We start from the raw sequence: 19,480 nt of genomic DNA, 5'->3' as shown, positions 1-19,480 counted from the left end.
AAAATAGGCTTTCAATGTTTAACTGGCGGCTCGCGACACCATTAAGAAAACACTTCTGCACTGGGTAGTTTTGCAGAGTTAATCACTTGATACAAGACACAAGATACAAAAAATAAGCTGCCTCTTTAAGAATGAATCACCATTATCTCCCATTTAGTTACAATACAGAAGAGGACTAGCCTGACAAGCCAGACCCACATCAAGATGTTTGGTCTGGAAACTCACCATTGACAGCTCAATCCGAGGGGCGGGATAAACGGTTGTCTTTCAAACTCCCTCTGCACACGATAGGATAGCGCTACACCAACCGGAGCAACGACGGTGAAGGGGAGCTCGCTGACAGATTAAACATTCGCCGTATCCGGTCGGCTAAACTCCGAACACATCTTCCCTTTTTAAGAATGACTTCAGTGCCGTTCTTTGTCCTTTTCTCAGAGAAAAGCTTAACTCCAAGTCTTCTGGAGGCGCGGTCAGAGCTGATTCGAAAGACCGCCGTTCGCCAGTTTCTGTGTTTACTAGAAGCACGCAAACGCAACTCGGCCGTCGTCATTATGGCCCCGCCCGCCGACTCTATAGCCTACACGATGTGATTGGGCCGTCCAGATTCTGAGGAATACAGCTCAGTAGGGTATTGAGAGTGCCTAGACGACACTTGCGGGCAAATTAAATTTGCTGCCGCTAGGGTGCGTCTAGATTTCTAGGCTAGAAGAGGACACATAGTAAACAAAAATAATAATAAAAAAACACACAATAGGCAAGAAAATAGTATAAAACATAAAAAGATAAGCTGCCTCTGAGAATGGATCATCATTTTATTTCCTATTAAGTTACAATGCAAAAGGGGAAGAAAAGGAGACAGTAAAAATAAAAATAAAATCACATAACAAGAAAATATTATAAAACATAAAAAATAAGCTGCCTCTTTGAGAATGGATCACTATTTTCTCTCCCATTTAGTAACAATGCAAAAGGGGAAGAAAAGGAGACATAGTAAAAAAAGATTTTAAAAAAATCACATTATACAAGAACAACTTAGAATGAATCGCTCTTTAAAATAAATACAATTTACACTGATAAATATTTAGCAAGAGACAAAATATAGTTCAAAAGGGTAAAATTACAAAAAACAATCACAAGTAAAATAGCATTATACACATGAATTAGAGTTAAATATAGACATAAAAGCAAACTACTAATAATACATGAATTTAACTGTACAATTTATATACAAATAGGTGGACAAAAATGATGAGAGAATATTAAAAATAACTTTTGTTGGTCATATATTTAAGTCCTTCAAAGGATATTTCGCCCAAAAATACTCTCCTTTAAGCCACAAATATAAATGACTTTCTTCTTTTATCTAGACACAATCAGAGTTATAATAAATAATATCCTGCCTCTTCCCAGCTTTGTAATGGCACTGAATGGTGCACGAGATTTTGAGGCTCCAAAAAATGCCTTCTGGAGTGAAGCGGTGTGGTTTTGTTAGAAAAATATCCATATTTAAACCTTCTTAAACGATAATCACTGGACGTATGTGCGTACACAATTATGTTCGACTACAAGAAGAAAGTCAATTATAGGATCATTTTCATTTTTGGATGAACTATTCCTTTAACAGTCAAACATATTTTTTCAAACATTGCTGACTTCTCTCACGGCGACACATGAATACTCCACATGACTCCCTTCGTCAACTCTCTGTTAAAACAACAACAACAAAAAACAAGATATAATACTAATACTATTATTATATAAAAAATATTGCATTCTGAAGATTGATTGAGAGTCATGTAAAATCATGTTTTTGATTTGTTAGTTTTTTACTAATAACAGTAATGGAATATTATTTGATAAAATATTTCACTTCTTATTACTACTAAGCTAATATGAAGCAGATTGAGATTGAGTTCTCACTAATTTTGCTTCAGGGACCGAATTTTGTGCCAATGCAAAATAGCAAAAAAAAAATCATCTTTCAAAAGTAAACATTTCTAAAAAATCAAATATTGAAATGAACTAATATTACACTGTCGATCCTGCTTGGGACAAATTTTCATCTTAAAGCTACTTAAAGCTAAAATATGCTGTGTGATATTTCCCCCCATTTAGCGGTGAAAAGGTATTTGACCATCCAGGGAAGATTAGTTTCTGTTCCTCTCAATTCCGATTTCGTTTTAACTCCTACGGTGGCCGATTTAGTCCAAGATTAACATGGCTTCCAGTTCGACCTTGTCAATGAGTGCCATTGAGTGTTAAAACGCGAAAGGTGAAGCTTGAATTTATGGGTATGTCCCTCTTTGGCTAATGAACTTTCAAGATGGAGGAGCAGCATGGCGACCGGCATTCGAACCCCTCACCCGTATGTATTTTCAATGGCATATTATAAACTTACCAGAATACTTTATTACTTGAAAGAAGTAAATATACATTAATGAGCACATATATTTTTGAGCTAAGAATAAACTAAAAAAAGTTACACAGTGTAGCTTTAAGAACAAGAGCAAACTACAACAGAAACTGACATTTTGATTTTGCTGAGGCTTTCGACAGTCTACATCATGGCAAGCTTTGGAAAACTGCCCGCTCATAAAGCATCCTGGGTCGTTTCATTGACCACTTCCACAACACTGATCACGACCAAGTCATCTCTGAATCACCATCCATCTTTCTTCTCGTTTTGGATTTCGTCATGCGAAATACAGCGTTGAGACAAAGAACAACTTAAGGCTTTACATTTCGCGAAAGATGTCACAACAGTTACGAGGTGACTACGATCCGAACATCCAATGCAATCACCCTAGGAACAAAAATCCGACTTCTAAATCTAATCGTCATTCCCACAGCCATCTAGACTGACAAGCCAGACCCACATCAAGATGTTTGGTCTGGAAACTTACCATTGACAGCTCAATCCGAGGGGCGGGATAAACGGTTGTCTTTCAACCTCCCTCTGCACGCGATAGGATAGCACTACCACCAACCAGAGCAACAAAGGTGAAGCAGAGCTCGTTGACAGATTAAACATTCGCCGTATCCGGTCAGCTAAACTCCGAACACATCTTCCCTTTTTAAGAATGACTTCAGTGCCGTTCTTTGTTCTTTTCTCAGAGAAAAGCTTAACTCCAAGTCTTCCAGAGTCGCGGTCAAAGCTGATTCGAAAGACCGCCGCCGTTCGCCAGTTTCTCTGTTTACTAGAAGCACTCAAACGCAACTCGGCCGTCGTCATTATGGCCCCGCCCACCGACTCTATACACGATGTGATTGGGCCATCCAGAGTTTGGCTTTTACAGCTCGGAAAGGTATTGAGAGTTGCTAGACGACACTCGCGGCAGATTAGATTTGCTGCCGCTAGGGTGCGTCTAGATTTCTAGGCTAACAGCCATCTGCAACCTGGAAATCATTGGCAAGTCTCACCATACGTCTAAACGTCGCCCAACAACGTCTTCGACATTTACTCCAGGTCTCACACCTTGACAATCTCAACAATGTGGAAATATACAAAGAGGGCCATATTCTTTGCCTATCCCCAGAACCAAAGGTTAACAAAGGTGCCCATGTTGTGGGCACCATCCCTTAGGAAGTGGAAGCAATGGCGCCTGAGTCAAACATGACGGCGCACTTTCATCGAAGACTTGCGCATCGTCCACCTACCATGAGATGAAGCAGAGACATTTGCAACTCACCGAGCAGACTGGAGATCGCTTAGCACCCAATGTGCCACACTGCAGATGGATCTCATTTTCAGTACAAGACTTTTATAGTATCTGACATGATTCTGTTGTGTGTAAGGTGTGTTTTACAGACAAAAACCCAAGCGCACACCACAATCTCACTCGCTGCTAAAATAATACAAAAACTAAAGGCATCTTACCTTTCTGCGTGCATTTCCTGTGTTGATATCAGTATACGTTACTTCAACATCAGAAGAATGATCTGTTCAATAATAATAGTTAAATATAATTTGACATTACAGAGTATGCAATAATTATACTTAGAACAATATACTTAACACATCATTTTTTTTAAACTCAACAAATGAAATAGTCATCTTTACACATGTAAGATTGTGTTCGTAAACTAGAGAAAGCTGTAAGCATTTTACAGTCTGTTTTAATGCAGTTTAAGATTAAGACATGTAAAGAATGTGGTCCAGTGACATTATATGCAAATGTATACCGAAACTGCACTGTGCACACATTGTTTCGGTTTCTTCCATTAAAGGGTTAGTTCACCCAAAAATTAAATGTACAGGTCCTTCTCAAAAAATTAGCATATTGTGATGAAGTTCATTATTTTCCGTAATGTAATGATAAAAATTCTTTTAATTTTTAAAAGAATAAAATATTTATAAAAACTATAAATATAATAATAAGAATAAAAATTTTCTGTAATGTAATGATGAAAAAACTTTCGTATATTTGATTCATTGCAAACCAACTGAAATATTTCAGGTCTTTTATTGTTTTAATACTGATGATTTTGGCATACAGCTCATGAAAACCCAAAATTCCTATCTCAAAAAAATAGCATATTTCATCCGATCAAGAAAAGAAAAGTGTTTTTAATACAAAAAAAGTCAACCTTCAAATAATTATGTTCAGTTCTGCACTCAATACTTGGTGGGGAATCCTTTTGCAGAAATGACTGCTTCAATGCGGCGTGGCATGGAGGCGATCAGCCTGTGGCACTGCTGAGGTGTTATGGAGGCCCAGGATGCTTCGATAGCGGCCTTAAGCTCATCCAGAGTGTTGGGTCTTGCGTCTCTCAACTTTCTCTTCACAATATCCCACAGATTCTCTATGGGGTTCAGGTCAGGAGAGTTGGCAGGCCAATTGAGCACAGTAATACCATGGTCAGTAAACCATTTACCATTGGTTTTGGCACTGTGAGCAGGTGCCAGGTCGTGCTGAAAAAACAAATCTTCATCGCTATAAAGCTTTTCAGCAGATGGAAGCATGAAGTGCTCCAAAATCTCCTGATAGCTAGCTGCATTGACCTGCCCTTGATAAAACACAGTGGACCAACACCAGCAGCTGACATGGCACCCCAGTCCATCACTGACTGTGGGGACTTGACACTGGACTTCAGGCATTTTGGCATTTCCTTCTCCCCAGTCTTCCTCCAGACTCCTCCAGAGTCCACTGCTTCCGCAGGTCCCCCAAGGTTTGGAATCGGTCCTTCTCCACAATCTTCCTCAGGGTCCGGTCACCTCTTCTCGTTGTGCAGCGTTTTTTGCCACACTTTTTCCTTCCCACAGACTTCCCACTGAGGTGCCTTGATACAGCACTCTGGGAACAGCCTATTCGTTCAGAAATTTCTTTCTGTGTCTTACCCTCTCTTGAGGGTGTCAATGATGGCCTTCTGGACAGCAGTCAGGTCAGCAGTCTTACCCATGATTGCGGTTTTGAGTAATGAACCAGGCTGGGAGTTTTTAAAAGCCTCAGGAATCTTTTGCAGGTGTTTAGAGTTAATTATTTGATTCAGATGATTAGCTTAATAGCTCGTTTAGAGAACCTTTTCATGATATGCTAATTTTTTGAGGCAGGAATTTTGGGTTTTCATGAGCTGTATGCCAAAATCATCAGTATTAAAACAATAAAAGACCTGAAATATTTCAGTTGGTGTGCAATGAATCTAAAATATATGAACGTTTAATTTTTGTCATTACATTATGGAAAATAATGAACTTTATCACAATATGCTAATTTTTTGAGAAGGACCTGTATGTCAATAATGACTCACCCTAATGTCATTCCACACCCGTAAGACCTCGGTTCATCTTCAGACACAGTTTAAGATATTTTATATTTAGTCCGAGAGCGTATGCAAGTGTATGCACACTATACTGTCCATGTCCAGAAAGGGAATAAAAACATAATCAAAGTAGTCCATATGTGACATCAGTTAGTTAGTTAGAATCTTTATGTAAGGTTTGAATACAAACACAGAAGAGAAGACAATGCTGAATAAAGTCGTAGTTTTTGTTATTTTTGGACCAAAATGTATTTTCGATGCTTCGAGATTCTAATGAACTAACTGATGTCACATATGGACTACTTTGATGATGTTTTTATTCCCTTTCAGGAGTTAATGACATACATTTCATTTTTAGGTGAACTAACCCTTTAAAAAGAAACCAGAGGCCGTTAACTACTAAAATTATGATTTAAAAAAAGCCCGGTTTCATAGACAGTGCTTATTAAACCAGGATTTGGCCTTAGTTCAATTAGGACATTTAAGTAGTTTTTATAAACGTTCCCTACAGGTGTACATCTTGAGAGAGAACAATGGCACTGACATATTTTAAGACACACCAGTGCAAGTTGCTTTCAGTTAAAAAAGTTTAAACATGCATTTAAGTCTGGATTATTTTAAGCCTTGACTGTGAAACCGGGGGAAATGCAATTCAACGATAATTAGGGCTATCAACTGATTAAAATATTTAGTTTAAAAGCTGTAGGGAACACTTGCCTTCTTGGACTTTTTTTCTTTGGTTTTTGCAGATGCAGAAGATCCCGACTGCAACAACAATCAACAGAGATCCAACAGCGGCAACGGAGATCAGCACTATCAGAGAGTCTGAGACTGGACAAAGTGAAGGAGAGTGTTGTGATGTTAAAGAACAACAGTCATTAAGTGAATGAGTACATAAACACTAATATCAGCTGTGCTGCCGTACCTGCACATGTGTGGCAGAGTTGAGGGATGTCGGGATGTCTGGTCTGGTTGCTGATGGGATTGTTCAGCACACAGCTGTAGGTGTTTTTATCCTGATATTCCACCTCCAGAGGTAGAGAGAGACTGATGCTGAGATCAGACACACTGATGCTGGACAATAAACTGTTTCCTTTGAACCAGGAGAGATTCACATGACTCACACTCAACACTGATGAACACACCAGTGAACAATTTGATGATGAAGAACAGTCTCTGCTGATGACAGGAACAGGCAGACGAGCTGGAATACATGTGAGAAATCTGGATAAATCTAATCAACAATCATATTTTTGGTTTTGTGTGTTGAGTAAGTGTTGAGTGTGTTGATAGTTAGTGTATGTGATCAATGATAAAACATTTCAATATGTAAAAGTTAATTAAAATTGAATGTAGAGGGCAGGATTAGTGATACTCACCATAGACAGAAACACTGAAAGTTTTTATTGACAGTTTAGCTCCCAACATCTGTACTTTATAATCTCCAGAGTCTTCAGTTCTGATGTTTGTGATGGTCAGAGATCCAGTTTGATTGTCCAGCTTCAGTCTGTCTCTGAATCTCCCATCAGTGCCGTTATATGGGGGGAAGAATGGCTTCTTTTTTTTAATTTTAGCTATCATGTAGTTTTCAGCTACAAATTGCCATGCTATATCGTTGTTACGTATATCAGCAATATCAGTGTATAAAGTGACAGAATCTCCCTCTGTCACTGACACTGACTGTATTTCATTTGTTTCAGCTTCAAACACATCTGAGAACATGAAGAGAGACCGATTAAGGCTCCTGTTTTACAAAGCCGGAAATCAGATGTAGATTAATTGTTTAAGTATAAACTGAAGAAAATCCAGAGCAGCAGCAAACACACAAACGCAGATTGAAAGGTAAAAATTTGATCATAAGTACTTTTTAAACTCCACTAGCGAGTAAATATCAATGTGTGAAGTTACATAAATTCTTTAAAAACATGATAAATACAAAGTAAAAGTTTAATTCTGTTGGATATATTCAATAGAATCTTTTGGAGAAATTGTTGTGAAGAATGTGCATTTGTTATCTTTGAGTTTACGATACTGAAAATCACAACAACAACAAAACGCGTGAGATTTGAAATTTGATTTCTGAGCGAGAGACGTTTATAGTCACGATAGAACGCCTGGGAATTTTCACCTAAAATTCCAATTAAACGCAGAGACCAGAATTCAAAGTAAACCTATTGATCTGGTGCATATAAAAGTAGAAAATAAAGTAGTCTGAACTGAAGCAACAGCTTTATTACCCAGAAACGGAGAGAAATGAAACCATTAAATGCTTTTTTTAACTTACCCATTAGACTCCAGCAACACAAACAGAATAAAAAAAACATTGTTTAAAAAAAACGTTAAAAAAAAGTTAAGCTCTTCATCGAAATGTCTGATCTGATTAGACTGTCTAGCTAAATGACTCAATCTGCTTCACAATCTGGTGTGTGAATCTTTTGACCCTCCTACTTGCATACCATACACATGCTCTGAGCAGGTTTTGAACATGGGACTATTTATATCCATATATATATGACCACATGAACTGATATGACTTTCTTATTTTTTTTGCTATTGACTAAATTTGTTGAAAGATATAATTCTGTTCAATATGTAAAACTAGAATAATATTGTGTGAGATCGAGAATATCTCCTAGTGATTTAAAAATGGTTGCATATATTCAGTTTATTTAGTTGTGTGGGAAAACCAACAAAGTTAAAAAAAAAAATATCTGCCATCTCACAGTACCAGTTTTGCTGAAGTTCAGTTTTTGAGTCATACCTGAAACCTCTGCGGTCGTCTTGTCATTTGATCTTTTGTTGGACAAACTTGTTTGTGAGAAACAATGGTATTTTGAGCATGTGTCTAGTTTGGTGAGGGCCTCTTCCTGCTTCTGCACAGCTCTGACTCTTTACAGAAGCTTTGAACAAAGATGAAAAACTATTGTTGACAAAGACAAGCAGGTATCGATTCAGCCTGGAAACAGCTCAGTGGGAGGGGCTTGTGCTCCAAGTGGGAGGGGCTATAGCAGCTGCAAGTAGACGGAAATCTCCAAAAGGTTAACTACACTAAAAAATAAATGTGTTGGTTTAACTTAAAAAAGTAAGTAACCTGGTTGCCTTAAAATTTTGAGTTCATTGAAATTAAAAATTTCAGTTGATACAATGAAGTAAATTGGTTTAATAAATAGAAACTCAAAATATTATTGTATCTGAACCACAAAAAAAATTGATAAATCATAGAAATAGCACAATTTGGCTTGTTTCACTGCACCATCACAAATAAAACACTCCCAGTTACCCAATATGCTTATAAAATCTTTTAATAATATTTGAATAAAAGTTGTCAATTCTCAAAAATGTTAAGGCAAACAGGTAACTTATTTTTTAAATAATTTGTTACAGTGTATATGCAGTGATTGTCACGGTTGGTTGAAGACGAGGAGGAGTAGGAAGAGTGCAACAAAGGAGATGAGGGTTCAACACAGACTTTACTTCAAACATTAACCATACGTACAAACAATAACCTTAACCGCAACAATAACAATAACCGACGAAGGACAGAACAGAATGGGGAGTATAAATACACAAGGGAGATGAGGGAACTAGTTAGACACAGGTGGGGAAGATAAACTAGTCAGTGACAAACGAGCACAGGTGAAGACGGAATAGAATATAATTGTGACATTACGCCCCCCTCGAAAAGCCGCGTCCTCGCGCCGTGAAGAAGAAGATTATACAACAAAAGGGGCGGAGGCTTCGGTGGAGGGCGTGAAGCTGGTGATGGGCAGAGTTCTGGAGCAGGCGGGCACGAATACCATGTTGGCGCTGATGGTGGGAGGATCCAGGGCGGAGTCCTGACCGTCAGGGTGGATGGAACCCTTGGACCAATCGGCGGAGGTGGAACCATGGTGAGGTGAGGAACCGGCGAAACCGAGCGGCCGACTGACCAGGGCGACATTGTAGGCCTGGAAGCCTGGTGCCGAGCTGCTGGCTCACGTGACTGAGGCGGTGACGTGGATCCCGATGGCCAGATCGACGATGAGGCAAGCGAGGCTGATGGGGAGGCTGGTGGAAGGGAGGAGCCTGCTGACACCGGAGGGGTGCAGAGTGAGGGTGTAGCCTGAATCCCGAAAGTCAGAGGCTTAGGCTGAGCGTCGACCGCCGGAGGCCGACCTGGAGAGACAAGGGAGCCCAGTGGTGTTTCGGTGGAGTAGGAGTTGAAGCAGGGGTGAGTCCATCATCTTTACCTACTTGGAGGGTCGCTTATTCTGTCACGGTTGGTTGAAGACGAGGAGGAGTAGGAAGAGTGCAACAAAGGAGATGAGGGTTCAACACAGACTTTACTTCAAACATTAACCATACGTACAAACAATAACCTTAACAGCAACAATAACAATAACCGACGAAGGACAGAACAGAATAGGAGTATAAATACACAAGGGAGATGAGGGAACTAGGAAGGGAGGAGCCTGCTGACGCCGGAGGGGTGCAGGGTGAGGGCGCAGCCTGAATCCCGGAAGTCCGAGGCTTAGGCTGAGCGTCGACCGCCGGAGGCCGACCTGGAGAGACAAGGGAGCCCAGCGGCGTTTCTGGGCAGACGGGCCGCGGAGCCGATGAAGGAGCGGTGAGCTGAGGCGATGGTGATGGGCTGACAGGTCGAGATAGAGAGATGGGCCTGGAGGCCTGAGGTGTAGCCGGGGCCTCAACTGCTAACTGGGCTGGTGGCAGGAAAGCCAGAGACGCGAATGAGCCGCATGGGATGAGCGGCGGTGGCAGAGTCGAGGAGCCAGATGACACCAGTAGTGCCCACGGATCCAGGGGGCTGGCCACAGCCAGCGATGGAGATGGGATGAGGAGAGACGAGGATACAGGCAGAGGATTACCAGACGGGACTGGAGAAGAAGACGATGCTGATGATGATAGGGTGGGGACTAGGGTGGGAAAAGGATCCGCGGACCACCGATCTAACAGATCTATGTCCGCTCCCAGCTCTGAGTTGGACTGACTCGCCTACATCAAATCCGCGGCCTTCGTGTCCTCCCGCTCCTGACTAACCCCCATGGACACTTTGGGATCACTGGCTGCAGGCGAGAGGAATGGGGAGGAATGCAGTATGGGGAGTATAACTATACAAGGGAGATGAGGGAACTAGTTAGACACAGGTGGGGAAGATAAACTAATCAGTGACAAATGAGGACAAGTGAAGAAGGAATAGAACATAATTGTGACAGTTATAGAAAGACAACAAATTATGGCGGCACAATGAACAACGCCGCCATGATATCAAACCCCCCTTATGGAAGAAGAAAGCCATCATATTTACAGCTGTGACAATGAGAGCTTATCAGGATCAAAAAGTTGCTCAAAAGTATATATCCATCCATCCATTATCTTCCGCTTATTCGGGGCCGGGTCGCGGGGGCAACAGTCTAAGCAGAGACACCCAGACTTCCTTCTCTCTAGCCACTTCCTCCAGCTCCTCCAGGGGAACCCCGAGGTGTTCCCAGGCCAGCAGGGAGACATAATCCCTCCAGCGTGTCCTGGGTCTTCCCCGGGGCCTCCACCTGGTGGCACGTGCCCGGAACACCTCCCTGGGAGGCGTCCAGGAGGCATCCGAAATAGATGCTCGAGCCACCTCAGCTGGCTCCTCTCGATGTGAAGGAGCAACGGCTCTACTCTGAGCTCCTCCCAAGTGACCGAGCTTCTCATCCTATCTCTAAGGGAGTGCCCAGCCACCCTGCAGAGAAAGCTCATTTCAGCCGCCTGTATCCGGGATCTAGTCCTTTCGGTCATGACCCACAGCTCATGACAATAGGTGAGAGTAGGAACGTAGATTGACCTGTAAATCGTGAGCTTCGCCTTACGGCTCAGCTCGGTACATCGCCCGCATTACTGCAGATGCTGCACCGATCCGTCTGTCAAGCTCCCGTTCCATCCTTCCCTCACTTGTGAACAAGACCCCAAGATACTTAAACTCCTTCACTTGAGGCAAGAACTCTCCACCAACCTGAAGTGAGCAAGCTACCCTTTTCTGACTGAGAACCATGGCCTCGGACTTGGAGGTGCTGATTCTCATCCCAGCCGCTTCACACTCCGCTGCAAACCGTCCCAGTGCATGCTGAAGGTCCTGGTCTGATGTTTCCAACACGACAACATCATCTGCAAAGAGCAGTGATGAAATCGCTTGGTCCCCAAACCGGACACTCTCCGGCCCTTGGCTGCGTCTAGAAATTCTGTCCATATAAATTATGAACAGAACCGGTGACAAAGGGCAGCCCTGCCGGAGACCAACATGCACCGGGAACCAATTTGACTTACTGCCGGCAATACGAACCATGCTCTTGCTCTGGTCGTAAAGGGACCGAACAGCCATAGGCAGAGGGCCCCGGACCCCATACTCCCAGAGCACCCTCCACAGGGTGTCACGAGGAACACAGTTGAATGCCTTCTCCAAATTCACAAAGCACATGTGGACTGGTTGGGCAAACTCCCATGAACCCTCCAGCACCCTGGAAAGGATATAGAGCTGGTCCAGTGTTCCACGACCGGGACGAAAACCACACTGCTCCTCCTGAATCCGAGGTTTCACTATCGGCCGAATTCTTCTCTCCAGTACCCTGGCATAGACTTTCCCAGGGAGGCTGAGAAGTGTGATTCCCCCTGTAGTTGGAACACACTTTCTGGTCCCCCTTCTTGAAAAGAAGGACGACCACCCCAGTCTGCCTGTCCATAGGTACTGTCCCCAACCTCCATGCGATGCTGCAGAGGCGTGTGTGCCAAGACAGCCCCACAATATCCAGAGACTTAAGGTACTCAGGGCGAATCTCATCCACCCCGGCACCTTGCCACCGAGAAGCTTATTAACTACCTCGATGACAGCCAGGCCCGATAGGACTCCTTCTTCAGCTTGACGGCATTCCTTACTTCCGGTGTCCACCACCGGGTTCGGGGATTGCCACCTCGACAGGCCCCAGAGACCTTACGGCCAGGAGCTCTGAGTGGCCGCGTTGACAATGGAGGTGGAGAACATGGTCCATTCTGACTCAATATCTCCAGACTCCCTCGGGATCCGGTCGAAGCTCTGCCGGAGGTGGGAGTTGAAGATCTCTCTGACAGGGGGTTCAGCCAAATGTTCCCAACAGACCTTCACAGTACGTTTGGGTATGCCGAGTCTGTCCAGCTTCCTCCCCCTCCATCGGATCCAACTCACCACCAGGTAGTGATCGGTTGACATCTCCGCCCTCTCTCTTCACCCGATTGTCCAAGACATATGGCCAGAGGTCAGATGAGATGACCACAAAGTCGATCATCGACCTTCAGCCTAGGGTGTCCTGGTGCCATGTGCACTGATGGACCCCCTTATTCTTGAACATGGTGTTCGTTATGGACAAGCCATGGTTAGCACAGAAGTCCAATAACAGAACACCGCTCGGGTTCAGATCAGGGGGGCCGTTCCTCCCAATCACGCCCCTCCAGGTGTCTCTGTCACTGCCCACGTGGGCGTTGAAGTCCCCCAGTAGAACGATGGAGTCTCCAGTCGGAGCACTATCCAGCACCCCTCCTAGAGACCCCAAGAGGGCCGGGTACTCTGCACTCCCATTTGGCCCGTAGGCACAAATGACAGTGAGAGACCTATCCCCGAATCGAAGGCGCAGGGAAGCGACCCTCTCGTTCACCGGGCTGAACTCCAACACATGGCGGCTGAGCTGGGGGGCTATAAGCAAACCCACTCCAGCCCGCCGCCTCTCACCATGGGCAACTCCAGAGTGGTAGAGAGTCCAGCCTCTCTCTCCAGAAGTGTGGTTCCAGAGCCCAAGCTGTGTGTGGAGGTCAGCCCGACTATTTCTAGTCGGTATCTCTCAACCTCACACACAAGCTCAGGCTCCTTCCCCGCCAACGAGGTGACATTCCACATCCCTAGAGCCAGTTTCTGTGTCCAGAGATCGGGTCGTCAGGGGCCTCACCTTCGACTGTCGCCCGTTCCACTTTGCACCGGCCCCTTATGATCCCTCCTACAGGTGGTGAGCCCACGGGAGGGTCGAAATTCATGCCATAGATTATTTAAAAGACGTCCAAGAGTTTAGCTTGAGGCTCTGTGGCAAGCAGGGTGAGGCTGAGAGCCATGGGAATGGAGCATCACATGGCCTTGAGTTTCTCATGGAGGTGCAGGAGGATAAAAGAAGGAGCGATGACAGTGAAGGATGAGAGAGGACAAGGAATCCCATGTCTCTAGCTAGTAGCCTATTCTGTATTATGTAACTGTTACACTGAAAATACAGTGCATGCAGAAAAGTCCTCATCGTTTACGCGTCTTTTACCCTCATGCCATCCGAGATGTATACGACTTTATTTCTTCATATGAACACAGAAAAATAAATAATCTCTGCTAATGAAAACTCATTTGGGTTCCTTAAAGTTCAAACAGCATCATACAGCAATAAGTACACGACCCCAGTGGATGATTCAGTGCATTCTGAAGTGTAACGATAAGTGTTTCTAAGGAAAAAAACAATATTTTATATTTAAATGTATAAATTTAGACTATTGCTTCCGACAGGCAGTTGTCTGCGTATGCAATGTGCATGGGTTGAGTTCATGCTTGACATAACTTAAGGTGATGTGAGCGCGCCAAGAAACTCTGGTCACGTGGATGTTGGATGCTGTCGGTTTTAATTCTATAATGTTCACAACAGTATACAAATATGATATATGATAAAAGCAATGAGAAACAAACAAGACTAGAAGACAGAGACCAGTCTCACATGTGTTTCACATAAAACTGGCCAAAAATTAGTCAAACTGGTCAGCTAAAGGAAACACTGATCACCATAATGGTGATCAAAAAATTTCAATAAACATCAACATCTAAACCTCTGTTAATTCTCAATAAGAAGTTCTGTAGACATATGACAGATATAAAGTCAAAGGATTTAGTAATAAGTGAAGCTGGTAATGCTGTTTGTGGAGTTGTTTGATCCTCCTCTGCCGAGATCTTAGAATTTATGGATGGAAGTAGGCTAAGTTCTAGTTCTTGTTTCACTTTCCTTAAAGGGGTACTTCAGCGCTGGGAAGATGAATCTGTATTTAAACTGGGTCATCAATGCAGTAGAAATGTGAAATTATTTTTGAATTTGGTGTCTTCTAGACTGAGAAAAGACAGAAAATGTATTTTTGTCCCATGGGGATGAAAGACTACAATTCCCAGAATGCTTCGCTGCCCTGTGAGGCCATTTCCAATGCCAACAACTTCATTACTGTGACTGAGTTAGAGACACTACAATTAAAAACTGAACGTGTGTGTTCAATATAACGAATGAGTCACCGCGCGAGTATCACAGCACTGAGCACTAACTGCAGGAGTGATGAGAGCTGAGGTAATCGCGACTACACTCGCGGCATACATTCACAACGCGAGTTCAGTCTGGCGCGTTTCAGTTCATGCCTTTGCAAGCTTAACTTTCATAGAAATGAATTTGAGAAGTTAAAAGACTTACATTGCTCACCATAGCTCCGTTTAAATGATCCTGTCTGCAAGCTGAGCTCTCCCTGCAAGCTGAGTGTAATCTCCCATCCCCCATGCGTGGGTTCAAAACATGCGGAAATGGCTCCCTCTGCTGGCTGTAGTCTTTAGCCTCTGGGCAAACATTCCTCCTATGATGCAAAAATCGTCATTTTGCATCATAGGAGGAATTTTTCCAGAAATAAAATGCATAAATCTCTCGTCTCAGGGAGATATGAGAGGGGAAAGCACAATAATTTGAATATTCTCCAGGGTTTCTACTGATACAAAGCCATATGCTAATCGCTGAAGTAACCCTTTAAGTGAATTTGCTCATTATCATCAGTTTTCTTCAATAATGCTCAATCATCATTTAATTAATTACGTAATTATCTAATTAATTCTAACACTGCTTCAGTGTTACTTGTAACCCCCTACTAGTTCCCATATATACACAGAGCACAGACACTGATTTTGTGAACACAGGGGAAACAGTGCTATTATTAGAGAGATGATTTTTCTGCTTTGGACACTAGAGGGCGATGATGTGCTTGTTACATTTGCTGAAATATCCAGCAGAGCTTATCGTGTGTGATACTGTTACCATAACCAAGTCAATGAACTTTTTTCCCAATAACATTTAGCACAAAAAAAAGAGTCAATGACAGACAAAGGAGCACAGTGAAAGGTGTGGTAGGGTATATTTGATAATGAAAGTTGGGTCAAATACTGGTAAACCACTAAATTAAAACAGTTTGAGACATCACAATAACACCAAAATATATGATACAAAGAAAGGACAGAAACATCCTATTAGAAAATGCTGGTAAATAAAGCCAAAAGTTTGGCGTATATGATCTTGTATTAGCTCTAACATCCATTCTGGTAGATAAACACAGCATTTGATCACCGTCTTTTGGGGACATTCTCATACACAGCATCCATCTTCAATTTCTGAAAGGAAACACAAACCCAGTCAGCAAACCACTGATGCTCTGAACTACTTATGCTAAGTTTCTCTCTGAACAACTTTAGTCTTTTAATAACAACACCTTATTAATGCAAATCTTAATCTACTGACAAACTTGTTTTGAAAAACTACTACTACTAACAGATGCTAACATGGAGCAGCAAAAGGAAATGACATCAATCATGACTTTAAACCGTTAAATCATCAAACAGTTGAAGTTCTGAAGGTTTGTCACAACAGCTTCTGCTCTGAGAATGATTGCCTTTTGCAGCACGTCTACAAATCAACCAATGGCTGCTAAAGCTGCATTCAGCTCAGATACTCATGAACCGCAGAGACACTGCAGCTCCAGGACACACTTCAGCACGGGTGACATCTCTGTGTCCTACTTTCTGTCCAATGACAATCTACTGGTATAAAACTGACTTTTAATTTTGGGTTATTTATTTGGGTTAGCTAGGCCACAGACCACGGGCTGGCTAGTGTAAAGATCCTAATTTTTACATGTAGGCTAAGCTCTAACATACAATTCGTAACACCTATGTAAACTAACAACGTGTCATGATTCAACAACTCCACTGAATATTAAGATCTAGTTCAGTCAAATGATACACACACTCGGAGTAGTCAGGAGATCGACTGACCTCTTTTACCGTGACATTTTTAATACAGTATATTGTGTAATGATCGCTGCCGTTTGTTTTAATGTTTTGACTGTATGCACCTCTACTTTATCAGTATCTGGTCTGGCGACGGGTCACTGTATCCAATCTCATGGGTAGTCATCATTTCTTGTCGACTCCATTTGCATAAATTAGATTTTGTTGACAGTCATTCTACCCTGTAATGGTGGAATCCGGCCTACATCTTGTTCATATTAATGACGTCTTTTATCACTGATCATCGCGGTTAGATGCAAAAACCACATAAAAAGTAGAATATGCGTAACAAGACTGAATTTATTCTCATGTATTGGTTTTCATTGGTTCTCTTTTCTAGGCAGAGATCCGTGGAGTAGAGAGTCTACAGATAAATCCATTGTTTCTGCCCCTGATGTGAGAACTTATTTAGTTTTTTAAAATCACGATTAGATTAGTATCTAGATTAGAGTACAATCGAGCTTCCCTCGAACACAACCGTCTGCCATTTTCAATTGGTAACATTTGGCTTGGCTTATGTATGACTAAAGTAAAAAAATAAAGAGAAAAGTCAGAATATTAACAGCAGAAAGTCACCATATGGGAAGAAAAATGCAATGAATGGTGACTGAAGCTTTCAGATAACATCCAACCTAAAACATTTTTGGATGAACACTATAATAATTGATATATGATAAAATATTACCATTACTGAAAAAATGCAATCAGTTTAGCAGAAACATTTTGTGTGCTTCTAATTTTTGATTAGTGTTTTTTTTTTTTTTGTTCTGCAAAAATGAAAATAAACCAGCAAATCGGACAACACTGAGGTGCAAACAGTACATATTTTTAGTGTGAATAGCATTAAAAATGCTTAAACTGTCCTCTTTTTTTGTTTCTCCCTACTAAAGGTAATAATAATGACAGTTGGGTCGATAAACCTGGCCCCACGTCTGTTCACTGACCGTCTGTTCTGCAAACTTCAATCAGCACACTTCAATCAAACTGACTGACTGCAGCAACGTCTTGCAACATCTTACCTTTTTTCGTGTTTTTGGTTTACACAATGCTGAATCAGTTCTGTCGTCCACCCGGGTCTGAACTGCATTAACAATAATCAAAGACAACCAAATATATCAAAATGTGTCTTAAAAGATATTTATATACCGATTAATTTCTTGTTCTCCTGACCTGTTTTTCTACATTTCTTGCAGATGTAGAAGATCACAATGACTGCGACTACAATCATTAGAGATCCAGCGACAACGGCAGCAGAAGAGATCATCACTATCAGAGAGACTGAGACTGGAGGATCTGACGGAGAGCGTGTTGTGGTGATAAAGAAAGAGACATTAATGTAAGTGAATGAGTACATAAACACTAATATCAGCCGTGCTGCCGTACCTGTACATGTGTGACAGAGTTGAGTGATGTTGGGATGTCTGGTCTGGTTGCTGATGGGATTGTTCAGCACACAGCTGTAGGTGTTTTTATCCTGATATTCCACCTCCAGAGGTAGAGAGAGACTGATGCTGAGATCAGACACACTGATGCTGGACAATAAACTGTTTCCTTTGAACCAGGAGAGAGTCACATGACTCACATTCAACACCGAACACACCAGTGAACAATTTGAGGATGATGAAAAACATTTTGAAGAGTTACTGATGATGATAGGAACCGGCAGATGAGCTGGAAAATATAATATGAGCGATTAAAGATAAATGTACAATCTAGTGTTGTAGGTCATGATTGAACATTTCATTATGTAGGTAAAGAGACATTTAGATTTTAGTACAAATTAAGCTCAGTCAGCAACATTTGCGATGCATATTGATTACCACACAAAATGATTATGACTCGATAATGAATAAAGAATAAGAAATGTAGGTTACAATGAGGCACTACAATGGAAGTCAATGCAATGGGGTCAGTCAGTGAACACTAAAAGACTGCTTATGAACTGTGTAAAAGTTAAATTCCTAACTTTTGTCGCTTGACAGCTCAAATAGTTTTGAATTATTGTATGTGTTTTCATGAAATTCAGGGTCCCTGCACATTTTCCAATTAAAATTTCCAAACCTCGCTGTCGATTTTCAGACCATATTTAACATAAAATCGTTCATCTGGCATTATTTTCAGCTTTATATTTATAGCATATATCACATCTGTAAATATTTTATTGTATTTTTTTATTTTTATTGACTTGCTCGTAGTGTCAACATTCAAAGCCCCTTAAAAAAATAGACAGATTTTTGCATACATTCGAAACACTATTCAAATACGTACTGGAATTGTGTGCATGCTTATGCATTATAATTTCTAGTTTTATTTATACAACTTGTTTCCTTTGTGTGTTACTGCCTTCTTACTAGTATGAAAACATGGATACACATGAATTAATAGACCTTTTTTGTTAAAAATTTGGTTATATCAAGGCCTAATGTCTAATTTAATGCATTATCTGTGGCGGCGGAGAAACCATGACATGAAATGAGCACATGGCACAATTTGCCAAGTTCAAGGGTCTATAAAAAAGACTGGTGCAGTAAAAAAGTGTTTAAAAAGTGGCTTTTTGTATGTCATAGTTCAAGGACTTTGGTCTGCTTTAGCGCATACTCTGTGGCGGAC

The 19,480-nt window shown here is 41.7% G+C and overlaps 1 long non-coding RNA gene across 2 annotated transcripts; it reads right to left on the bottom strand.

Moving 5' to 3' along the window:
- Positions 1 to 1,638: 1,638 nt before the first annotated feature.
- Positions 1,639 to 18,555, bottom strand: LOC137040087 (uncharacterized). 2 transcript variants are annotated; one of them, XR_010897835.1, is made up of 4 exons: positions 18,254 to 18,555; positions 6,478 to 6,591; positions 3,878 to 3,939; positions 1,639 to 1,704 (listed from the first exon to the last, which is right to left on the bottom strand). It is a non-coding gene; the product is annotated as an uncharacterized lncRNA (long non-coding RNA). The 2 variants fall into 2 exon arrangements; XR_010897834.1 differs by lacking the exon at positions 18,254 to 18,555 and adding an exon at positions 6,686 to 6,923.
- Positions 18,556 to 19,480: the final 925 nt, after the last annotated feature.

The sequence above is a fragment of the Pseudorasbora parva genome, chromosome 14, assembly GCF_024679245.1.
Source record: "Pseudorasbora parva isolate DD20220531a chromosome 14, ASM2467924v1, whole genome shotgun sequence".
Taxonomy (NCBI): domain Eukaryota; kingdom Metazoa; phylum Chordata; class Actinopteri; order Cypriniformes; family Gobionidae; genus Pseudorasbora; species Pseudorasbora parva.
Note: the sequence above shows the minus strand (reverse complement) of the source record. Positions and strands in the feature narration are given on the sequence as shown.